We start from the raw sequence: 26,036 nt of genomic DNA on the forward strand, positions 1-26,036 counted from the left end.
AACATAAATCCTAGCAAACTAGTACAGTAATCCAGATTCATTTGCTACAGAAGATACTGAGCTGTATGTAACTGGCAAACTGAAGGTTTTGCAGCCACCATTAGGATGGGGGCTTCCAGGTAAGGCAAGTTTGGTTAGAAGATAGTCACTATTTTTATCTTGCACATCTGAATTGTGGTGAGTCAATTTCTACCCCACCCCCAACACCCCATTAGATAATGAGTTGGGCGTGAGAATCAGGTAGCTAAAATTAAAAAAAAAAAAATTCACACTAGAATGAGTGACTTCATTCATTCATTCAATGTAGTGCTACAATGTGGCAAGGAGATGCTACACTAGGCTCTATAGGGGATGAAAAGATGCCTAAAGGAGCAGACCTGGAAGGCTGGCCAAGCCCCAAGGCCATCGTTTTTCAGTGGGTTTCCAGAGCGAAGTTTCCCACTGCAGAAGGTGACACCCTTCATCATCCTCCAGCTGACACCTCTGTTGTAGAGCACTGTTTTTTAGAATCCGGAATCCCTCTTTCAGGCTTTCAACAACAGGCTGGAAAGAGAAGTCTCCTGTCCTGGGGTTGCAGCGGGAGGGAGCAGGGGGCGGGAGGGTGGGATAAATCTTCCATGGAATAATCTCCACTTTCAGAATTGATGAAGCTTATGGTTTACAACCCTGTCTGAGCTCTCTGTGCAGCAAGCCCCCATCTCCTAATCTATATTCAGGCAGTGATTTTGAGTATTATGTAGCTTGAAAACTTGAAGTGAATTTTCTGGGTGGTTAATAAGCTATCTGTACGAGTATTAATGAACAGTGACCTTGCACTGAAACAAATGCTCCCTAAGTGTTTGTCTCTTCATTACTCCTCTAATATCAGAGCGTTTTGCCTCCTTAGTTGCCTAGCTGATTATTTTAGCCAATGTTTCTACCTTACAAACTCAGGCAGGCTAAGTGGGTATACCAGATGTGTACCCACATGCCCTTCAGAGGCCAACCCTAAAGGATGGGAACAGACCTCTGAGATGTTCTCTTTAACTTTCATCACTGCCCAATACGTACTCACAGAGTCAGGAATATTTGTGTAGGTGTGGAGATTTTCAGTAGATGAATCTGATTGCTTTGTTGAGCAGTTAATATGTTCCATGCACTGTCCTAAAGGCCAACACAATGGAAAATGATGGAGAACTATGTAGCGCTTGTCCTTAAAAGTTATTTACAGAAAATTCTGAATATGCTATGTTTATAAGAGATTGACATTTAATAAAAATATTGAGACTATGCAATGCAAATATATAGCATGAACATAAACATTCAAACACTATTAATAATAACAGCTAACTTTTATTAAGTGCCCTATTCCTTGATGTGATTGGGCTGAATTCGTTTTTTTTAACAACCGATCTGCTCAGCCATCCTATTCATTATGTAGCAGTATGAACTCCATCTTACAGATGAGGCTATAAGAAAGGTGCCTAAAGTCATGCTGCAGTTGAAAATGTGGTGAAACTACTATTCAAACCCAGAACTATCTAACCAACATCAAAAGAAGCACTCTTACCCCTCGTACACTTCTGGTTTTGAAAATGCTGCACAAGAGACTCTGTCATAGAGTATAACCTAGACTTGAAGCCAGCTAATTATGAGAATTATCTGAGAAGCTTTGTAAAAACACACATACCTGGGCTTAACTCCTAGAGATCCTTACTTGATAGACCTGGACTGGGCTTGCAAATTTGTATTTTTATAAAGTCATCCACCCAGTTCTACTGACCATTCAAGTTCAGAAGTCATTGCTTTAAGAGCTATAGAGACAGGGTCTACACAGACCAATGAGTGGAAGTGCTAGAAATATCCACATTATTTAGGATCTTTGAACAATTAATTCAGAACAAAGACACACACACGAAAGTCTAGAATCCTCAAATATCTTGATTAATCAAATTTTTTAGGGAAAAAAAAAAGTCCCCTAGACAATATGTTGTATTAACCAGAGAATTACTGAAAACACTTTGGCTCTTGAGTTATGAAAATAGCTGACCTCTTTTTGAATTAAAAATTAAAAGATATAGGCTTGTCACATGGGGTTTTTCCTAAATGGGTTTCCCCCGTGATTATCCTGCTGAGTTCAGGTGTCCAAGACTGAAATTAACTTTAAGACAGTCAATAAGGACAAGACTCTGCCTTGAGTTATAATCACAAAAGTGCTTGTGCTACTGTGTCAGCCTACAAGGAGAGCAAGGATTGCCTTTTATATCCTTTTACTTCCCTTCAAGCGTCTCCAGTCATGCCCTGCCTATGATGAGCACTAAAAAATACCTGTGCATTTAGAGCTTCACCTTCTCTTGCTTCCCTTGAAATTCATCCTCCTGAATCCACAACTTCTCCCATCAAAGACTAGAGTTACAGTCTATGAAGATGAATGATTGATTATCCAAGATTAAGAAAACATGATTCTTTCTTAGTCTCTGGTTTATTAACTATGTCCAGTCCCTACCCACAGTCTTGCCCTTACATCCCAGGATAACTTGGCATGGGTTCAAATCATTTCAGGAGTGGGAGGCAGACTCCAGTAGCTTAATTATGTAGGTAGAAAAGGTATCAAAAGTCCCTCAGTGTTGTCTATCATGTACCTAAAAGTAAGAAAATGAAATGAGTTTGTTGTCATAGACACTGCCATGAGGAACAGATTTCTCTCCACCTGTCTCAGGAAGACAAGAGAAAAGCAAAAAAGTGTAAAGGTATTTTGAGTCTTTAGTTGAACTTAACTTGAATGCTATTGTTTCTCCACTCAAACATGTCATTAACAAGAGCACTGTAAACCTCAAATGTCAACTTTGACAACTGTTATACAAGCACCAGACATCATTGTTTTAACTTTGCCTAGGCTTGCCAAACTCAGAAACTCTCTCACTTACTCACTTGCTATTTTCTCTCTGTGTCATTTGTAATTTCTTGGCTAAGGGAGATGATTGGCTATGAGGAAGTACACTCCCAAGTGTCAGAAGGAGACGAGAAAGAAAGCTATTGCGCACACACACATCATTTTTGTGCAGTGTCGCTTGTCACAGTAAAGGACCTCTCTTCCATTTATAGGATGCCTCTGTCCCTCTCTTCTCTCCACTTACTTGACTTTCAGTGCTGCCCAGTTTTCCCAGTAAGACTGCAGAGGTCAGGGAGACAGAACACAGTGACTCTACTGTAACAGAAAGTGAATTTCTGAGACTAGATAGCCTGGAAGATAGGTCATGGGTCATAGAATCAGCTGTGCCATAGGTCAGTCACCAGATCCATTCAGGGGTGGCTGGCAACATCCATGCAACATCACCCGATGTGAAGCCATGGGCTGAAGTAATTTTCTGGATAACATAGTTGCCCTTTGGAGGAAAAAAATAAATCATTTTATATTAGAGAATAATATCACATTTGAGTTAAGTGGATTACTATCCCAATTTTCTGTTTCACAAGGCAAGAATCTGTATTGACAGCATTACCTCTGGGTGACTCTATGCCGATTGCTCTTGTTCGGATATGCTGTGGATCCACATATAAACGGACTGATGCCCTCACCTAGCATCGTGTGGCAGGGTGGAAAGAAGGCACCCAATTCAACAGGTATAATTCATTGCAAAAGGAAAGATCTACAACTATCATCTCTGGCCCTAAGAATATCTTAAGATTCACGCCAGAGCTTATCACTCAACAAACATCTATTGAGAGCCTAAGATGGCTAGGAAATGTGCTGCTGGGCTACAGCAGTCATTATTGTAGAATAAACAGCATCCTTGTCCTCCTGGGGTGCACAGTCTAACATTGGAGAAAGACAACCTCGCAAATAACAAAGGTCAAGTGTGACGTGTGCTGTGATGGCAAGTTGAGGGAGTTCCACAATGGCGAGGAGCTAACCACAGCCTGAGGTGAGCAGAATCTCCCAGCAGAAATGAAACCCACGCTGGGACCTGACATAAGAGTTTGCTGGGTGCAAAGGAAATAGCTGTGAAGGCCCAGAGGTCAGAGAGCTGGCTGTATCCGAGGACCCAGAGAAACCCAGCGTGGCTGGGCAAGAAGCGTGAGGGAAGGATAGATGGCCAAGAAGCTGGCGAGGTCAGCGAGGCCGCCTGGTGAGGGTGACATCACCACTGATTGAAATTCTTCCCCGTTTGTTTCCCATCCCCGCTGTTCCACATCACTTCCCCACATCCCAACCTTCTGTCTCCTCCTCCTTTACTGAGGTGTTTCCCTCGGGTGCAGCTCGAAACGGTTCCCTGTATTCATTCAGCCTGGCTTCCTTGTCTCCTTGGAGGAGGAAGAGCTGGTCAGTATGAGAAGCAGGCACTGACTGAGCATCTGAAGGAGTCAAACCTTGTGCTAGGAACTGAGTGGGTACAATCACGGGAGAAAATGCCAACCATTAACGACAGCTCTCTGTCCCCTGGGGTATCAGGGGACAGAGATGGGAGCACAGAGAGGAGAGTGCTGGGAGGAATGAGTGAGTGGAGGGATCACCATCCTGGATCCGGGGAGAGCAAGGATCTGCCGCGATTTGCTTGGCGCACACATCTGCTTCGTCCTTTCCCATCTCCTCTTCTTTCCTGTTCTGAAGCAGGGCTTGACAATGCAGTGAGGAGACGGAACAATAACGTGTGAAGAGGCGTGTGTTTTCTGTCAAAGCAACAAAATAGGAAAGAATGACAGTGAGACCTGGGACAAATCACTGAAAGGCTGACCTTGCTCTCGACTCTGAGGACGAGTAGAGAAGAGGGCTCTGGGACTCTCCTGCCCAACGCACCAAAGTCGGGGAGTTGAGGGAACAAAGACAATGACGGAAAAACAAGCCAGGTTGCTTGGTTGGTGCTTTCAGGAATTGTGACATGTTAAGGGAAATGACTCAGACAAGTCATAGACACCTGAAGCAAGGAAGAGATACACATCAAACTGAAGGGTAACATTACTAGAAGGTGTACTGATTGTGAATCTTTCATTACGACTGACTGAGTCACTAACTCATATGTACTCAAACCAACCAGAAGTATCACCAAGAGTCAGTATCTCTCCATCCCCACCTCTCTTCCAGGTGGTTTTATGTTCAAGCTCCACATGGCAGCAAGATGGCCTTTGGCAGGTCCAAGACTATAGCATCTTGACTTCAAATTCAACAGGAAAGAGTACTGCTCTTTCCTCACCAGATGATAATAACTGACAGAGCTCTTACTCCATGCCAGACACTGATCTAAGGGCTTTCCTTATGTTATTCATTGATTGCACCACAATCCTGCATTATTCGAGACACATAGGAGTGAGGTAACTTGCACAAGCCACTTACCCAGTTAGTGACAGAGGGAGCATTTGGACCCAGGAGTCAGGACCCAGAGTCTGGACCCCTAATCGCTATGCTGGGCTGCCTTCAGCCTGACGTCTGTGGATGGGAGTGGATCAGGTGTTGTATTCCTGCACCAATCTTGAACTTGATGCTGCGACTAGCCAGACCTGAGTCACGTCCCACACAGAGCTGGGAGCAGACTCAAGGCCACCTGAACCGTGGGCTGATAGTGGATGGGTGGTTACCCAGGGTCAAGTCACTTGTCACTTTTTAACTTAAATAGGAGTTTTTCGAGATGCCCATTAGGTCTTTCAATTATACCAGCTTTCTGAATCTATGGGGAGGTGGACGTTCCATTGAACGCTTTCTCCAAAGCCTAGCACTGTGTATTCTGAAGTGAAATGAATGCCCTCGTCACTATTAATAATGTCTGGAACTATTCCCAAGAGGGTAAGGAGTGTCCTGGTGAAGCCTTGTGTTGTGGCTTTAGTATATGTAGGGACATCTGTTACCTTGATTTATATTTTGAGTGTCTCTGAGGCAAGCGATTCTCAGAATGGGGCGCCACTTAGGCCAAGAGTTTGTAAAAGATGCAGATGTGGTCAATTTTTTGGCCAGGGCATCCAGTGCTAAGATGACTGCCTGAAATTTGACCAGTTGTGCTGAGCCTTGGATCCCAGCAGTTACTGGGGACATCTTAGTTGTGAGACAGAAAACAACAATATTCCACTGAACTCCATCACATGGATGGTGTGATTTCATCTGTAAAGTCCATAAAATCTCATTGCTATTAACTCTGTTAATCCCATGGGGCCCTCAGGTAGGCAAGGAATCTTGGAGACTGTTGTCTTCCTCCAGCACCATGGTATAGGGCAAGGAATCGAGGATGGGGGAGGCCATCCTTGTAGAGTGGAAGGTGCCACAGGGTCCACGAAGAGCAGCCCCCACTTGCTGCAACTAGAGAAAGCCCACATGCAGCAATGAAGACCCAATACAGCCAAAAATTAATTAATTAATTTAAAATTTTTAAAAACCCTCTTCATTGCGGTGTACGGACTTCTCATTGCAGTGGCTTCTCTTGTTGTGGAGCACAGGGTCTAGGCTCGTGGGCTTCAGTACTTGTGGCACGCGGGCTCAGTAGTTGTGGCTCGCAGGCTCGGTAGTTGTGGCTCGCGGGCTCTAGAGTGCAGGCTCAATACTTGTGGCACACGGGCTTAGTTGCTCCATGGTATGTGGGATCTTCCCGGACCAGGGCTCGAACCCATATCCCCTGCATTGGCAGGTAGATTCTTAGCCACTGTGCCATCCACACTTGTAGAGTAGAAGGTGCCAGAGGGTCCACGTTTGGCTCCATTCTGCAGGAGGGCAGCCTCAGTAGCTGTGCCAAGCTTGTGGGGTGCTGTTTCCATGACTCAAGGCATAATGGGCAGCTGGTAGAGAGGGTCATAGGCTCAGGGTCTGTTAGAGCTTCTGCTTCCTAGAGAGTCCAGTGAGTTGCCAGCAATCTCCACCCTGATGGTGTATAGCACAGTGCCCTGAGGAAAGGCAGTTTCTTGTATCAGAAGCCCATGGGCAACTTATGGCCTATGACCGCAGGCAATCCAGAGACTCCCTGAGAGGAGGGTGCTAAAGCCTCTGCAGTGAAGGGCCTTCCAAGAGCACTAACGGGAATTCCTGATGATTTCAATTTGGACAGATTCTCGAGTCTTTGGTTGGAGGGGGCTGCACTCAAGGTGGGCAGATTTGTGAGTAACAGCACAAATGGATTAAGTAAAAACTTTAAATGTGGACTATGTTGCCTTCAGAGACCCCAAATGGCTAAAAGATGTTGGGCTTCGGGAATTCCCTGGCAGTCCAGTGGTTAAGACTCTGTACTTTCACTGCCGAGGGTGAGGGTTCAACCCCTGGTCAGGGAACTAAGATCCCACATGCCACATGGTGCGGCCAAAAAAAAGATGTTGGGCTTCTATTAACATTTGGGTGCTAAAAAGGTCAGAGGCTGTTTCTTGATAGTCTCAGGAATAGAACATCTCTCGATTTACTAAATACATTTCAAAAATTTAACCAAGGTGACAGGACCTTACACTATGTGTAAGGCAATCGCCAATCCCTTTGTTGTAAGTTATTTTGTGTTTGTATGTCCTTAATGAGTGCGTCAAATGAATGTGTTTAGTGGAGAATGTCATCAACACAGTGTCACACCTGTGCTCCCAAGAAAGGCAGATACAGCCAAGAGCTTCCCTGCAAAGACAGTGCACAGCAAAGCCAGCTGAAGGGCTTCGTGGACAGCCTGGTAAAGGTGAACACGTTCCTTCAGAGGTAAAGGCAAACAACAGCTCAGAGGCTGTTGAAAAAGGCACTGAACAGAACATGTTAACCAAATCTATAATAGCAAATATTTACTGGTGGCTGATGGGGTGAAGTCAGTAATTTGAATGAGATATTGAGTGTTGGGTATGGAAACCTAAGTGCATGGGACCACAGCATTAAGGTTACAGTGATTTGTAAAGAAACATATACTCATTTAAACATCTATATATAATTCCAGTTATACATATATCATGTTTATTGAAAAAGTGGAAAAAAATTTAAAAACTTAAAAAAAAAAAAAAACTCCCAACTTCCCACCTTGCAGAAGTGGCTCCTGTTGCCATCTCAGCCTGAGAAGACCCAGGCCTGACAGCTATCGCCCTCGCCCACCCCGGGTCAGCCTGCTTAAAGGAGCTGGCAGCACTGAGGACGGCAGATGGGATCCTCTCGGCCTCTTTCTCTGCCAGGGCGAGGGCCTTCCCCAGTGGCAATGCTTTCCTTAACCGTACAACCCTGGGCTTGAGTCAGGTTTGAACTAACCCTTTTGCCATGCCACAGGGGTGCCATGGGTGTCTTCCTGCTTCTGTTGTATAACTCTGAGAATTAGGCTCTCTGCTGTGACGGAGGCAGAAGAGTGGTGCAGCAGAAGGTACCCGGGCCCACGACCAAGAAGCTGGTGGATAGAAACCATCCTGTCAAAGCCCTGCCTTTTCCTGCAGTGCTTCCCTCCCTCTGTTTTTTCTCTCTGTACAAATTCCCTCAGAGCACTCGAGACCGCTAGCTGCATAGAGTCGCAGCTTTCAGGTTCTGTCTCCATCCAGTCACGCACAGCACAGACCTTCTGGCCACATCAGCAGCCATTTATTTAGCTAAGAGCAGTTTATGAAATCTGATGGAGGCCCTCGGCTGTGGCTGGGCCATTCTGTTTTTGACCTTAATTGTTCTGATCGTCTCCTATTCACTCCATTGGAGAGGATGGATCCCTTGCCTTAAATAGTAAGAGAAGACCAAACACAGGACACCTGACCGGACAGATGAAATGGGTAGCAGTTCCTTAGTCATAGATACCCACCAGCCCAGGGCAGGACGACATCTGTCATGCAGGGCCACAAGGCGGTTACGCTCAGAGACGGAATGAACAAGCAGGGCTTGTAGGGGACAGGCTTGTAGTACCAAGACGGTCAGTGGCCCCTGGTTCCAGTGGGAGGAAGTGATTGGCTGTTTGAATAATTTCACAGGCTGGCAGGGAAGTGAAACCTGTTGGGTCGAGGACTGGATGGAGTGTACCTGGTCCAACTGCTGCAGGAACTGGCCAGGTGGGGAACCTTTGCTGCTGGGTGGGGAGCGTATCTGCCAACAGTGAGGAAACTCAGACATAGGCCTTTGGGACCCTGTGAAGCTTAGAGATGACAAGACAGCAATTGTGCCTTAATTTCAGGCCTTCTCCTACATCTCTGCCCCCAAAACCCATCCTGAATATCATTCTCTTCTGATCTCCTCCATCTCTACCGCCTGAGTGACAGCCAGCATCACCCTCACCTGTTCTACTCCACTAGCCACATATGCAGTCTCCCTACCTCACTCATCTCCACTCCCCACCCCATGTTACCCAGCATCTACAATAAATGTCTGCGTTCCCTACTCCAAACACATCAAAATATTCCCATCCCACTTAAAATAAAGTAACATGACTCGTCACGGCCTACAGTCCCTATAAGATCTGGGCTCTACTTCCGTTTCCAACTTCATTCCCTTCCTTCTCTTCCCACTGTTTGCTTTGCTACAGCCGCAATGGTCTTCTTTGTTTCCCTCCAATGCGTCAAGATTATTCTAATCTAAGACCCTTTCCACTTGCTGTCTTGAAATCATCTTCCCCAAGATATTTGCAAAACTGCTGCTTCTCGTGATTCGGGTCTCATGTTAAATGCCACCAGACCCACCCTAACCATGCTTCCCATGCTTTATCTTTCTTCATAGAACTTATCCATACTTAATTACATTACATAATTTGTTTTACTTATGTATTATTTGTAGTCTTTACTAGAATACATATTACAAGGAGGCAGGGACCCCTTCTATCTAATTTTCCACTATATCGTTAGCATCTAGTATCATGTCTAATGTATAATAGGAGACCAATGAACGTTTGATAAATGGAACAACAAATGAATAAAGGAAGACTGAAAAAAGCAAACAAATGAAATCGCCCGTACTATACTTAGCACACGGTAGATCACCACTATATACCCTCATCAGTAGTATTATCAGCGTTATAAGCCAACCTTTCCCTAATTACGAGGGTGCACCAGGGTTACATTCTGACTACGTGCACTTATGATTATGCCTTATCACCCTCTGAGGAACTGCGTGCTTCTTAATGTCAGGCATCTCATCTTCCTTATTCTTATTTCTCCCCAGTAGCTGCCATAAGCAAACAACAGGTGCTTAATAACCAAGAAGAGCACTTAGTATGTGTCAGTCCCCAGTGTAAGAACCTTCCATTTGTTAACTCACCTAATCCTTTCCACAGGCTTGTGAGATGGGGACCACTGTATCCTTATTTTATAGATGAAGAAACTGAGGCACAGAGAGGGTAAGGTACTTTCCCAAGGTCAGCACCGTTACTAGGTGGATCAGTCAGGGCTCTACCAGAGAATCGAAACTAATAAACTTTATCTATATATGTATGTATATATATAGAGATAGATAGATAGATATGTGTGTATATGTGTGTGTATATATACACACATACGTACTAGTTTATATATAAACCTACTAGCTTATATAGAAAACTACCGGTGTGTGTGTGTATATATAAATACATGTACATATATATATACACATGGGAGATTTCTAGGAATTAGTTTATGCAATTATGGAGTCTGGCTGAGCAGTCTGAAATCTGTGAGGCATGGCACCCCCAGGTTGGGAACTCTTAGGCAGGGGGTGACGCTGTAGTCCACAGGTGGAGTTCCTTTTTCCTCAGGGAAACTGCAGTTTTGCAGTTAAAGCCTTCCACTGATAAGATGAGGCCCACCCAGATTATCAAGGATAATCTCCTTTATGTAAATGTCAGCTGACTGTAAATGTCAACCACATCTATGAAATACCTTCACAGAAACACCTAGATTCGTGTGTGATTGAATAACCTCACCTAGCCCAGTGGACACAAAGAATGAACCATCCCAACAGGTAACCCAACCAGGATTTAAGCCAAGCCTTCTGACTCCAAGCCTAAATTCTAAAGCATTGCGATCCACTGCCTCTCCACCAATATTTGTTGAATGAATAAAAATGGAAGAATGACTGTGCTCTGAAAACGGATGTGTGATTCTTCCTGAAATCACCGCCTACCTTTCCTCTCACCTGTCCCCAGGCTTGTTGAATGCCTCAATTGGTAACTTGTTTCCAGGATCTTTTGAGTGGAGATGTTTAAAATATATCTGAAGAGATTTGATGTGTGAAACTTACTCCTTTTCTAGCCAGAGGTCTCTTTAGATGTTAGAGATTTGTGGCAGAAAAGCCCCAAATGGAATTTCAGCACATCTGAATTCAAATGTCCTGGTTGCCTGACAATAGGATTGGCAGCCTAACAATTTGCAGGCTGACATGTCTTGCTTTCCTGGGGAGAGTGACTAAAAGCAATTTACACATTACAAAGGGTTGAGAGTGCCTTTTCTTTACCTGCAATGGAGAGCACAGTAACCAATACCAATGTAGAGATTTAGAAAGTTTTTTCTATATCCTCCCTAGTCTGACTCAAAAGTTGAATTTTGAACATCAATTTTCTTTTTATCATTTCTTTTTTCTGCTTGTTCCTTTTGCCTCTGCTTAAAGACAGCTATCTTTCTTCCTAACACCTCCAAACCATGCCCTTGCCTACATATGGTCACGAATTCATGACACCCAGTGCGTACTGGTGAAACCTTTGAAGACACGAGCTTTTGCCTTTGCTCATCTCTTTGCCAGTTCTGCTTCCTCTCTTTTGAACCAATCAACTGTTAACAGGTTCTGTAGCGTGAGCTCTTGCATAGGAAAATCTGGAAATAAGGCACACTGGAGAATTAATACCTGAAAATGAACACACTGTGTAGTAACTGTTTTAGGCTGTTGCTAATTGTTTCCTATTTCTCTTAGATACTACAGAGTGCTACTTAAATTTGTTACTCAATTTCCTTTAACAACAAAAAGAGTATAACTGGATTCAGTAAATATTTACTAAGGCTCTACCCCACAAAAAGCACTTTGGAGGATAGAAAGTTGAATAGAGCACAGGGCCTTGAAAAGCTTCAACTCTAACAGGAGAAACAAGTATATAAATGCAGGTTAGGTGCCATCAGAGGAGCAAAGACCATGGGCATTCACGAAGGAAGCAGCATGTCAAACATCTTCTCTCAGATGGCCAATATTTATAGGCTGGCCTTGACCTGGGCATGGGGGATCCACTGAATGGTTAACAGGAGTAATATCCTTCTTTGTGTCGGGGGGGGGCAGTTTGACAGTAAACAAATGATTATAAGTAAGAATGTCAGTGAAAAGAAAACAGACTCATGGGATATATAGTGACTAGGTAGAAGGGATTATTTTCTGCAGGGTGACTGAGGACACCCTCTCTGAGGAGCTGACATTTGAGCTTAGGTTTGAATTTTAAGAAGCTGAGATATGGGGCTAAGTGGATTGCACACAGATGGAACCACGAATGCCAAGTTCCAGAGGAGAAGATGCTTCTGTTGTTCAGGAATGGAAGGAAGGCCTGCGGAGCAGGAACGCAGGGAGCAAGAGAAGTAGGTGGGATGGTTGAGGAGGTACCCGAGACTAGCTATGCAGAGCCATTGGAAGCCACCATGGGGATTTAAGAAGGGGATGATGGGGCTTCCCTGGTGGCGCAGTGGTTGAGAGTCCGCCTGCCGATGCAGGGGACACGGGTTTGTGCCCCGGTGCGGGAGGATCCGACATGCCGCGGAGCGGCTGGGCCCATGAGACATGGCCGCTGAGCCTGCGCTTCCGGAGCCTGTGCTCCGCAACGGGAGAGGCCACAATAGTGAGAGGCCCGCGTACCGCAAAAAAAAAAAAAAGAAAGAAAGGGATGATGGCATGATCTGACTGATACTTTGCAAAGATCACCTTGGCTGCTAACTGAAGAATGTTTCCTGTGGGTCACTCATAGAAATAGGGAGACCAGTTAGGGGACTGCTGTGGTCATCCAGGGCAGGTGGTATCTTGGAAAGAGCTATCATTGGGGAGATGGTGAGAACGTGGGGAATATATTTGGTAATAGAATTGACAGATGTTGCTGATGGAGAGATGATGGACGACGGGGCAAGAAAGCATCAAAGCCACCCGCCACTATGTTTTTGTCCCAGGCAACGTGGTAGACAGTGACGCCATTCACTGAATTGGGAAGCCTCTCAGAATGTAGTCATTATCACAGGTTCAGAGGGAGCTAGAAGCACATTCCAGACAAGGGGAGGAGCATGGACACGGCCTGAGTCAAGGTTGAGAGCAACACTCCTAGGAAACATTCGGCTGGAAGACAATGTACCTGTCAGAAAGCTGGGAGGCCCTGAGACTGTAAAGGTCAAAGTCCTATACCGAGGCCCTAAAATAGTGAGAGCCATGAATGCTGTGGGGGAGGGAGGAAGAAGATGTACTAGATGAGGGAGGCACAAATAATTAAAAAATTAAGAAAAAAAGAAAAACTGGGAAAGTCTCATGCACGGACTTAGTAACAACTAAGTAAATCCAAAACCCAAAGGGACCCAAGTGAGCAACTCATAAGCCACACAGAAACCACCAAGGACTAGCTTATCAAAACTCTTGGAGGTGCCTTTTATGTCGCCACTTCCTCAGAATGTTGCTCTGCACAGCAGGAGGATGGAGGCCCACTTATTTAAGGTTGACAGAGTAAAGGGTCACTTTCTGACACATATTTGTGATCCAGAAGTTTAGATGGATATAAAAAAATAAGCTATTTGAAATTTTCAATAGCTTGACAAAATGCACCTAAAATATTTGTTTAAAGAGAACTTAGGGGGCTTCCCTGGTGGTGCGATGGTTAAGAATCCGCCTGCCAATGCAGGGGACACGGGTTCGAGCCCTGGTCCGGGAAGATCCCACGTGCCGCGGAGCAAATAAGCCCGTGCACCACAACTACTGAGCCTGCGCTCTAGAGCCCGCGAGCCACAACTACTGAAGCCCACGTGCCTAGAGCCCGCGCTCCACAACAAGAGAAGCCACCGCGGTGAGAAGCCCGTGCACCGCAACGAAGAGTTGACCCGCTCGCCGCAACTAAAGAAAGCCCACGTGCAGCAACGAAGATCCAACACGGCCAAAAATAAATAAATAAATTTATCTAAAAAAAAAAAAAAGAGAGAGAGCTTAGGGGTTAGCTAATTCCCTCCCCAACACATGCTATTTTCTCCATCAAAACCAGAACAATGATTTTCAGGGGGAGAAGGGGTCCCCCACCTGCTCTGCATCACAAGACTGTGTCAGAATGACACGAGGAGCCATTCAAACCACAGGTCTCCCTCCCAGAATTGCTGAAATGCTGGCCTGCTTCAGCTCCCACTTATGGGGTGGGACTCTCCAGCCTGAGAAGCATCCATAAAGAAAGAGAGAAGGTTGAGAACCTCTGAGCCCAGGGTTCCTATAGGCATTTGCTTTTTGTCCATTTCAGTCACTGATATGCAATTTTATATCAGTTAGCAGAGTCTGAGGAAAAGAAAAAGGATCAGACAGGTTTCTGAAACCAAATTATTGCTTTTCTGACAGATACCATTGTGCTGCTTACAAGTATTTTTCCTATTAAGTTTTAGCAAGTGCAAGGGCTATAGTAAATAACCTTTCATCTACAGAAGTTTTTCAAGGAACAAATAAGGAGTAATGCAAAGTAATCCTGGGAGAAGTTTAAAGACAGATTGTATCACCTGAATTTAAAGTAATAGAAGGAAAGGTAGGAAACTATATCCAATTGCTTTCTCTGGTATCCTTCTTTCTAATATATAATTTATATGCAAGTGTTTATGTTATTGTAATAATAATTAAGCCTACTTGTGTTGGAAAATATATATATATGACATTACATTTAAGGCAGCAAAAAAAAAAAAAAAGTCTAAGATTAGGCAAAAGTACCTCGACACACTTAGGAAGGTTTTGATAACAAATAGTTAATGGATAATTCAGTTTTCAGTTTCTAATTTTGCATATTTTCTTTTTCTCCTGGGCTAGATAAGAGACATAGATAAGTTCTCTGGTATATGACAGTGGGCTTACTGTGAGGTGGTATTTACATTTTTTTAAAGGCTCTGTAGCCAGGCAGGACTCTACAGGGACTGCTGGGGACAGAGCCCTCCCCCATATCCTCTGCTGTAGCTCCTCTCTGAAGTACCTAGATAACAGTATCTGATGCATATTTGCTGAGTTGCTTTACAGATGCTAAAACCAATGCCAAATAGAAGAAATTAACAACTTGATGACCACAGCCTGTAGCCCCCAGACTTACTGGAGCCTAAGGATTGATAATGTTAACCCTGATGATACCACCCTGTTATCTCACCATCAACCAACCAGAGAATTGTGCACAGCTGATCACATACCCTGGGACGCCCCTCCCTCACTCGGCCTTTAAAACTGCTTTCCTGAAACCCATTGGCGAGTTCGGGTGTTTTGAGCACTAGCTGCCCTGGACTCCTTGCTTGGTGCCCTGCTATAAACGCTGCAGTTTCCTTCACCACAACCCCATGTCCGTAGATTGGCTTTACTGTGCACAGGCAAGTGGACCCAAGTTTGGTTCCGTAACAGCTCAACTAGAGTTTTTCACGCAATAACCACCACATTTCCAGGAGAAGTTAGGAAACCTCCTAATATTGCACATGAAAAAGAAACAAGAAGACCAGGAGAAAGTGGGAGTTTGCACTGGTTTGAAACATACCATGCATAGCTAATCAGCTAGAAAACCTTGGATTACAACCAAAGCATAAGAGAAGAATATAAATGAACACAGAGCATGTGAGTGATTCTTGCTGGTGGGAGAAAAAAATAAAAAACTTGAATTATCAAGTAGTTTTCTGAAAATTGAAAAATAGAAGACATTCAATTATTGGCAGTCCACATCCTCGATTAGGCAAATCTGTGTGTCAGTCAAGCAGAATATACAACAGAGTAATTTAGGTTCACTCTCTCTCAGTCTACAAACATAATCATTTTCCTATGGAAACCTGGCAATGTCACACCTCATTTCTCTGCAGACTTAAAAACATTGTGCAGTCTTGAGGTGTTTTAGATCACCTTTCCCAAATGAATCCCAGTACATTTCCACTCCCCTTACAGACTGTTATCACATACAATTAAAGCTAAACTGTATTTGCCAAAACAAGATAACAAATCGCTCTTTCTGGTACAGGAGCCCTGGATTTCTTTTTAATCATTCTCTGTCACCTGCTCACAAAATTTAGCAATTGAACCATTTGTGATGCGACCCCACTCCTTATTAGTGACTTTGTTACGGTTATTGCCATAATTATAACTTTAAAAATTTAAAAACTAATTAGTACTTAACAGCTTTATATGGTGATGTTTAGTGAAGCAGTAATAATGTACCAGAAATAAAAATTTGGAAAATCTTACTTTTTTTTTTTGGTCTTTCTGTTTGGGGGAATCTTGGTGATGATAAAATAAAACCAATACAATAATTTAGAATTTTCAGTGTTTGGGGAAAGAATATAGATTTACATATACATCCGCAGACTGAATGACTTTGCTCTTTTCCAATATACCAGTCAGGATAGGCTAGGCTCACAAAACTCAGTGGCTTAACACAGCAAAGTTTATTCCTCACTCATGCTAGTGGCTGATCTAAGGTAACAGTGAGGGCTCTGGCCAATATATTCAGTCAGGGACCCAAGGGAGCAGAGTCCCCACCTCAACATGTGCTTCCAAAGCAGAAAAAAGGAAGCCACACAGATTGCTTCTGTTCACATTCCATTGGCAAAAGCACGTCACAGCTTTCGAAAGGAGAGAGAGGAAGTGCAATCCTAACACGTGCCTAAAAGGTAGGAGAATCAGAATATTCGTGAGCAGTGCTGGTGACCACCCCATCCAAGGAGGCAGAAAGATGGCTCAGTGGTCATTGAAGGGCAGGTGCCTTGACAATCCCAGGAGGAAACATGAAGTTGATGGGATCATCTTTTTTTCTATATCTTACCTCTCCACAGAGGTTACCTATTTCTGCTACTGTGGAGATAGTTTTATAAAATGTTCAGTATTCAATACAGAGAAAAACGGCCAATCAGAGGACAGGTTACATATGTTGTAGGACAAACTTCCTTCTCAGTTCATGGGCCTGGATGGAGTGCCCTCCTCAGCTAGGTGGACACCTGGGAGTTAGTGCTTCACTTGCATTGCCAGGTGTGTTCCTTTTTGCTAGTGTTCCCTTCTTCGTTATAGTCTGAAATATATACTTAATCAGTATATGCTGCATAAGTGAGGGGTGAGTTATGGGAAGAGGGAGTGTCAAGAAGGTCCTAGAAGCAGTTTTCTGTGTACACCTACAAAAACGCACTGCACAATTAAGAGTGTGTGGTCATCACCTGTTAAGAACTCAGTATAGTTCTTATGGCGCAGTGGTTGAGAGTCCGCCTGCCGATGCAGGGGACGCGGGTTCGTGCCCCGGTCCGGGAAGATCCCACATGCCGTGGAGCGGCTGGGCCCGTGAGCCGTGGCCGCTGAGCCTGCGCGTCCGGAGCCTGTGCTCCGCAACGGGAGAGGCCACAACGGTGAGAGGCCCGTGTACCGCAAAAAAAAAAAAAAAAAAAAAGAACTCAGTATAATATTTAGGTGTGTTGAAGCCCACCAACTGAATCCTGGGAGTACCTCCTTGAAAATGTGTGTAAATACATTTGTTCAAAACATCCTGACTCTAAGCAAAATTGTAAAGTAGGTTCATGTTTTACCTTCAGTGACATCTTCCTTCCCTAAATCCTCTTTCTCTATTAGTTTCTGATTTTCTGGGTTCCTGCTCCAGAGAGATAACTAATGCTTCCTGAGGCTCCACTCCTTTGGTCACAGAAGAAAGCCGCTCTGATATATTCAAACATTCCACGGAGCTTATTTTGAATGTCTAGTCTCTCCTAAGCAGTGGGAACACGAAGGATTGCTGCTCTCAAGTTGGCTGTCGTCCAGTTAGGGTGATGGAAATGTACACTACAGTAACAACCCGTAACAACCAGTCTTCCAGTAGAAGGAAGCCCGGGTTGCAGTGTGCGGAAAGCCTCCTGCAACTGGTGACAACTGGGCTTAGTCTTGAAGGAAAAATAGGTGATCTCAAAACAAAAATGGCACAGTCTCTCCATGCTCTACCCCACTGATTAAGTGAAAGTTGAGCCCACTATTTACAGTCATTTGAGTTCTTTGAATGAACAGCATACCAGAAATAGAAAATGTAATAATGATAAAATAATGAGAAACATTCCTGTGCACTATGTCAGTCACTGTTCGTAGAACTTACACATTTTATCTCTGAATCTTCACAGTCGTGAGGTAGGTGTGCTGATTATGCCCGTTCCGTGACTCACAGAGAGATGGTGTAGTGAGAGGAGTAATTAGTATTGAGTCCTGGGCCAGCCTTCCACCCTGCCCTCCCCTCTCCAAAGCTCACAGGCTTTTCTCTGCTTTGAGTTGAGATTCCCAGGATCATACGCTTGCGTGATGTTCACTGCCAGCTCCAGACTTCTGGGTGGCAACAGAGGGAGGAGGTATGGTATTTAAGGAACACTTATTTCTCTATTCCTACTTTTCAGGAATTGACTATATAGTTCGCACGATGTCCCTGGCAGTCCAGTGGTTAAGACTTCTCGCTCCCGATGCAGGGGGCATGAGTTCAGTCCCTGGTAGTGGAAGATCCTGCATGCCACATGGTGAGGCCCAAAAAAAGAAAGGGAGAGAGAGAGAAATGTACTCTTTTCCTATTTTAGAAATGGAATGGCTGATTCTGATGCACATTGAAGAACCCCTGAGCTAGGGGAACTGAGAATTGTGAAGGTGGGGGATAGATTTTTAGGGTGAGAGAATGTGCAAATGCACTGGGGCAGGGAGAAACATGATCACACATTCAGGAAATGGGCAGAAGCCCTTGTGTGGCTGGAGTCCAGAAAAGCAGGAGAGCCAGCTCAGCTCTCCTCCCCGGGGAGGCAGCAGGGGCCAAGCCAGTGCAGGCTCAGTCAGGGAAGGATGTGGACATTTTTCTGTAAGCAATGGGCGGCCACTGCAGGTTTCTAAGCTGGAGTGGAACAAAACCAAGTTTGCACTGGGCAAGGATCACTCCAACGGCAGTGCGGAGAATGGATTAAATGGAGGAAGGGTGGATTGAAAAGACCAGTTGAGAGGCTGTTGGGTTAGTGAGATGAGAGGTGACCTTGGCCGTGGAGAGGAGGGAGAGAGCACGTTCAAGAGCTCGTCAGGAGGTGGAAGCCTCAGTCCGTCCTCCACGCAGCAGCAGGATTTGAAAAGTGAATCACCACATGTTAGTCTTCCACTTAAAACTCTTGAAAGGCTTCCCATGCCCTTGGGATGATTCCAGAATCCCTTCCAGCAAGCCAGGCTCCTGCGGCCTCTCCTGATGCTCTACCCTCCAGCCCCAGGCTCTCTTTGTTCTGGCCTCAGGGTTTTTCACAGGCTGTTTCTTCTGACTGAATCACTCTTCCGGCAACTTCGACAGGGAGGGTTCCTCCTTCATTTTTAAACCTCAGCTTAAACGACCCCTCCTCAGAGCAGACTTCCCAGACCACCGAGTGGAAGCAGGGACCCACAATATTATCTCCCTCAGCACCTCATGGACCCCCTTTCCAGGCCTTAGAGCAGTCTGTCATTTTCTCTGCCTGTTTTGCATTTTACTGCCTTTTGTTTGTCTCTTCATGAGGAATGTGAGATCCATGAGAGTGGGGACCCTGTCTGTCTTGTTCCTCCAGCCCAGCAGCTGCCCTGGTACATGGTCACCCCTCAACAAGTCCTCACTACATTAGCAAATCAATTCACGCGGACAGCTCAGGAAGTGCCAAGGTTCAGGCAGGCACAGAGGCTGAGTGGAGGTGACCTTCTCCAAGGACCAGATTTGGTAGAAAATAATCATATTTTAGATCAAGAAGCTACATGTCACCTTCTCTTTATTTCTCCTTTCTTCCTTATTACTTCCCTGAGATGTTTTTTCAGAGGGTAGCAAGTTCAGAGCCATTGGCCTAGAAACTCCCAGACGAGGTGTGGAGTTTGCCAATTGCCTTCTCCCGCTGTTGCTTGTTATATCCATGTTTTGTTTCATTTTCTTAAAAGTTGCAAGGACAATGAAAAGCCTACCTCATTTAACCAGATGACCAAGACAGCAAAAGGTCAAATTCAGCTGCATTTTTAGTATTGAGGAGATTTTCAGATTACTAAGGAAAAGACCCTCTGCTATACATATGGTTTTAATTAGTATTATTTCCTTTCCTGTTCAGATTGCAAACTTTCTATTTGCAGCCTCACTTCCAATGAGTAATCTTTATCATTCTCCATAGAAGCCAAGGTTTAGAAAGTTGTATAATCCCTATATTCTAACTCAGGAAATTGAAGCAGGGAGAGATTACCTTAGCCAAGAAAAAGAGGGGTTTGATGGCTGAGTCGGCTTCAAATTCATGGCGTATCCCAGGCTTTGAACACTTTGCTAATGAATTGTGCACTATTTTCCTTTCTGTTTGCTTCCATGAGTATCTACCAAGCCACCAGCATCATATAAGACCAGTATCCAAGCTACAAAGGCTTTTCAAATTGCTAACACCAGACATGGTTCAGTCTCTAAGTACCAGGAAGCAACTGGGAACAGGTGCTTTTGAATTAGACATAAATCTAAGCAATGCTGCAATATAGCAAACGAAGGGAAAAGACCTTGTCTCATTAAACAGCTAACAGGAGAGTGTATCTGACAGTAAAATCTTGGCAGAACATAAAATACCTGTTTACTGCCAAATTCTAGTCACACAACATTAAGATTACCTATTTAAGCACATAGCCCTGGCTGCTCATCATATATAATTCTATCAAGGAATCTCCCCTGTGAATCTCAGTTGCCTTTAGAGTGAGTAGAAACACTATTGCCAAGATAACCAGGGCCCAAACGTACAGGGATTTCTAGATAAAAATTAATCCCTCAAATTGTGCCCAGAAGCAAATCAGTGACTAATGGAGACCAGCAAGCAAAGGCATAACTAAACTCTTGGCGCTTGTATAAGCCAAAGCTCTTGAATAATTTTCCAGGGTAGCTCCTTAGTGGAGCACATAGACAAAATCCCAGCTGAGCTTTAGAAACGGGAGCTAGGCAGGCGTGGTCTGTTTAATTTTCCTTTATCCTCTGTCCTGGCCTTCTTCCATGATTGTGTTTGAGGGTCTTGAGTTTGTTACAGGGTGATCAACTCATGCCCCGTGAAAAAGGTAATTTTTTGAGTTTTATGCAGCGAAAGGTAATTTTAAGAAAAATCCTGAGTTTATCTCTGGACTTTCTATCCTGTTCCATTGATCTATATTTCTGTGTAAGTGGTGCTGGGAAAACTGGACAGGTACATGTAAAAGTATGAGATTAGAACATTCCCTAACATCATACACAAAAATAAACTCAAAATGGATTAAAGACCTCAGTGTAAGGCCAGACACTATAAATCTCTTGGAGAAAAACATAGGCAGAACACTCTATGACATAAATCACAGCAAGATCCTTTCTGACCCACCTCCTAGAGAAATGGAAATAAAAACAAAAATAAACAAATGGGACCTAATTAAACTTAAAAACTTTTGCACAGCAAAGGAAACCATAAAGAAGACCAAAAGACAACCTTCAGAATGGGAGAAAATATTTGCAAATGAAGCAACTGACAAAGGATTAATCTCCATAATTTACAAGCAGTTCATGCAGCTCAACAACAAAAAAACAAACAACACAATCCAAAAATTGGCAGAAGACCTAAATAGACATTTCTTCAAAGAAGATATACAGATTGCCAATAAACACATGAAAGAATGCTCAACATCACTAACCATTAGAGAAATGCAAATCAAAACTACAATGAGATATCATCTCACACCGGTCAGAATGGCCATCATCAAAAATCTAGAAACAATAAATGCTGGAGAGGGTGTGGAGAAAAGGAAACACTTTTGTACTGCTGGTGGGAATGTAAATTGATACAGCCACTATGGAGAACAGTATGGAAGTTCCTTAAAAAACTACAAATAGAACTACCATACGACCCAGCAATCCCACTACTGGGCATATATCCTGAGAAAACCATAATTCAAAAAGAGCCATGTACCAAAATGTTTATTGCAGCTCTATTTACAATAGCCAGGACATGGAAGCAACCTAAGTGTCCATCAACAGATGAATGGATAAAGAAGATGTGGCACATATATACAATGGAATATTACTCAGCCATAAAAGAAACGAAATTGAGTTATTTGTAGTGAGGTGGATGGACCTAGAGTCTGTCATACAGAGTGAAGTAAGTCAGAAAGAGAAAAACAAATACCGTATGCTAACACATATATATGGAATCTAAGAAAAAAAAAAAAAGGTCATGAAGAACCTTGGGGTAAGATGGGAATAAAGACACAGACCTACTAGAGAATGGACTTGAGGCTATGGGGAGGGGGAAGGGTAAGCTGGGACAAAGTGAGAGAGTGGCATGGACATATATACACTACCAAACGTAAAATAGATAGCTAGTGGGAAGCAGCCACCTGGCACAGGGAGATCAGCTCGGTGCTTTGTGACCACCTAGAGGGGTGGGATAGGGAGGGTGGGAGGGAGGGAGATGCAAGAGGGAAGAGATATGGGAACATATGTATATGTATAACTGATTCACTTTGTTATAAAGCATAAACTAACACACCATTGTAAAGCAATTATACTCCAATGAAGATGTTAAAAAAAAAAAAAAAAGAAAAATCCTGGGGAAAAAATATCCCATGGGGATAGTGTTAATCAAGTAGCACAACATTTCCCATATAAATGTTGCATCGGGACTGCCAGGAAAATAACCCATTAAGTAAAATATTCCAAAATTGAATCTAATAAAGCTGGTTAGGAAAATCCATCCTTCTACTTTGGAATGGAATATATAATAAAACTAGGAAAATGTTTAGCATGGCATTAAAATCTACAAGCCTAGTGTAATCCAGAGCATTCGCAGAAAAGCAGAGTAAGAAATGGGAAAATAAAAGGGTGACAGCATTCTAGCACAGCCACAATACACAGATCTAACTTCAAATAAAAGAAAAAGAAAATCAATTCAGTTAAAGATGTCAGGATGGAACAGTTATTCATGGCTAATTACTTTTTAAAAGATAGTGACGATGGGTTAGTTTTCCCTGATGTTGATGAAGGAAAACCTTTGGGGAAATCATTTGCAAAGGTTAACAAGGGTACGAATTATTCTCTGATATGTTGGAAGGCAAAGAAGAGGGAAGAATAAGTAAAATACTAGTACAGTCTAGAGAAGGTCATCAAAACAACGGAGCTGATACTATAAATTACCGTTTTCTAAAATCCAAACCTGTCATCAATAGGTATCCCAATGAATTATTTCCTCGAAAAGATGGTTTGTTATGAAATGTTCAGTAACTCACCAGACAAATGACTTTAAATAATTTCATTCAGGAGTACATTGTGAAAGGCAAGATTAGATGTAGTCGTTCTACCTATAAGTTAAAAATATTTTCAGAACAGTTACTGGAGTACTATTTTAATGTGTGCTCTTGGCTTTGGTCTTGAAAAGTTGGTGATGTGTAGTGACACCTGCTCGCAGAGTTTACCTGAAAAAAAACAAAAAAACCTGGGTGGTTTTCATAGTCTTTGAATGTAGGTTAATTATAGATTATAGCCTAGAGCTGTGATCAAAGACCATGCACGTTTGTAAGAGATGAACAGACTGTGGCATGACTGGTCCATTTATTTTCATCGTCAAAGATGCCTGTAAATAACAGGAGGAGATGCAGATCAAAGAAAACCCTTCCCCTGGGTATGGTGAAGCCAGGACTATTTACCATATACTGGATGTTCAGCAATCCCTATGTATACTCTGTCCAAAATACACATAAATGCATATAAATGAATCTACGTATGTGCGGGTGTATATCTAGGGGCTCATACATACATAAGGCCACGTGCTCCCCCAACACAGAGGGATCCCTCTGAGAACGTTGACATTGGCTGATAGGTAGACACACTTTGAACAGAAAATATGCGTTTATCTGCTCTTGTCAAAAGCATGGTGAACAAAATAAAGCCCATTAGCTGGGACTGTTTAGACATCCAGTCATGATACAGAAACTTGAAGCAATTACTGAGACAACACGGTTAATTCCCACTTGGACAGGAATGTATTTATCTTGACTTGCTGAAGTCACAGCTGAAAATCCTCATTTGAATAACATTTAAATGCATTCATCAGGCATTTTTGCACAGTCTCCTGTCTGGGCTGCCTCTCCTCCAGGTTGACTGACCTGTTCACTGCCCTTCCCACTCAACACCGACACTCTTTGCAACATTCTGCTGATGCATTTTTAGTTGTGCCCAGCTGTCTACCTGCAGCACAAACCCTCCCTTCTATGCTATATGTATCTCTTACAGACCTATACGTACCTTCACCTCATAGGTACCATAGCTTATTTATACCTCATTTATCAAGCATAACTCAGGAAGCCTTCTCTGAACCCAGCAGCCCACCATGAGCTCTCTGGCCTCTGGCAGTTCATACTGTCAGACTTCACATCCTCTTACTGCCTCTTGTGATTATTTGCCTCTAATAACTGTTAGTTATAATCGGCTTCAAATCAGACCAGTGCAGAACACATCTTTGTGCCCTTAAAAATAATAGCATCATATCTTCTTTATAGTAGGTGCTTAAACAATGTTTTGATTCATGGATTGAGTTTAAATGACCCTAAATGTTTTTCCAGATTTTATGCAGGCAAATTTGCCTATAAGCGGATAGCATTCATGTAAGCAAACTAGATGAATTTCTGTTGACTGTAACATATATGCCAAAATTCTACATCATGGTGTCACTAGGTAAAAGAATTCATCTTAATTGAGTGAACAATGTAAAAAACAAAATGTAGAAGGCAAGTTTCAATATCTTCATTAAAATTTTCCTTCTTAGGGTAATTATTTTCAGTTTGGAAATTTCATGATCAAGAAAATGGTAAGTGCATGTGAATTTTCCTTTTGTTGTTTGTAGTTAAAATTTTTTCAGGCATTGCTTTCTAGAAAAGCTGTTGAGAAAGAAGAGAAGTTGAAGACAGAAGCTGAACAAAGTCTTTCAATGAAAGATAACTGCAGTGAAACCACTCTTGCCTTTATTTTAAAAACACATCTGGAAATGGAAAAAAAAATGAGGAAACAGGAGGAAGATGTATCAGACTTTAAGATTCCCAAACATGAGTCCAGAGTATAATGAAACAACTAACTTCAATTGCTAAGTCTCAGCAAACATTTCTGGAAACACCTGTTAATCTCCTCTCTCCTCGAATATGTGCATGGGCTGCCAGAGTGTTGCTTTATGGAAGGACGTTTCAAGTCAGCAAAGACAAAGAAAGCCCTCCTTTTACCATCCTAACAGAATCAATGCATTATTGGGATTAAACTGTCCAGATAGATTTCAAAAACTGATGTTCTGCTGTCAACACCATAGAAGAATACACCATGTCTATTTGTTAATGCATATTATAAATACTTTCAACAACTTTTGTGGAAATGCCATGTAACCAACCTGCTAAGGGCATTGTTTTTTCAAACCTTTGGAGGTGTTGAGAAGAGCCCAGGTAGACTGTCTTCTGAACAAAGGAATGATTACTCTGATTATTCTTCTTAAAGATTTTTTTTAAGGTCATGAATGCATTGTAGCATGTGTATCTTAACTCGAATCTCTCTGTGGGCATCTAGAGGGCTCTTAAAAATACAATAAAACTTGAACTAAAATTCCATGAAAACTCAGATAAGAGAAAATTACCTATCTCTGAATCCTCTTTGGAGAGAGTTTTAGAGAGTTTGAAAAAGGACATTGATGGATTCCTGCAGACGAAAGTTTAAGAAGTAATAATATCTGAGCTGGGTGAAAAAAGATGCTGAAGTGTTCCTAGTGTATTCTGCTGATGCTTTAAGTTCTACATGGTAGTAACTGGAATGGGATTTCATTATAAGAAGTTTTTACCCACTCACACCAGCTGCGTCCTTACAAGAGTGATGGAGACTAAGTGTACCTGTTCTGACCATTAGCGTCACAGTCTCCAGGGAAACAGCCCAAGGAAGTTATCAAAGCTGTAAAAGTAGGGGGGGAAAGCCTGAGACACTGCCAACAAGCTGAACACTTCAAATACTTGAAGCCTTAAAATAAAT

This window comes from Monodon monoceros, unplaced genomic scaffold (genome assembly GCF_005190385.1).
Source record: "Monodon monoceros isolate NGI ecotype Baffin Bay Population unplaced genomic scaffold, NGI_Narwhal_1 Super_Scaffold_8, whole genome shotgun sequence".
Classification (NCBI taxonomy): Eukaryota; Metazoa; Chordata; class Mammalia; order Artiodactyla; family Monodontidae; genus Monodon; species Monodon monoceros.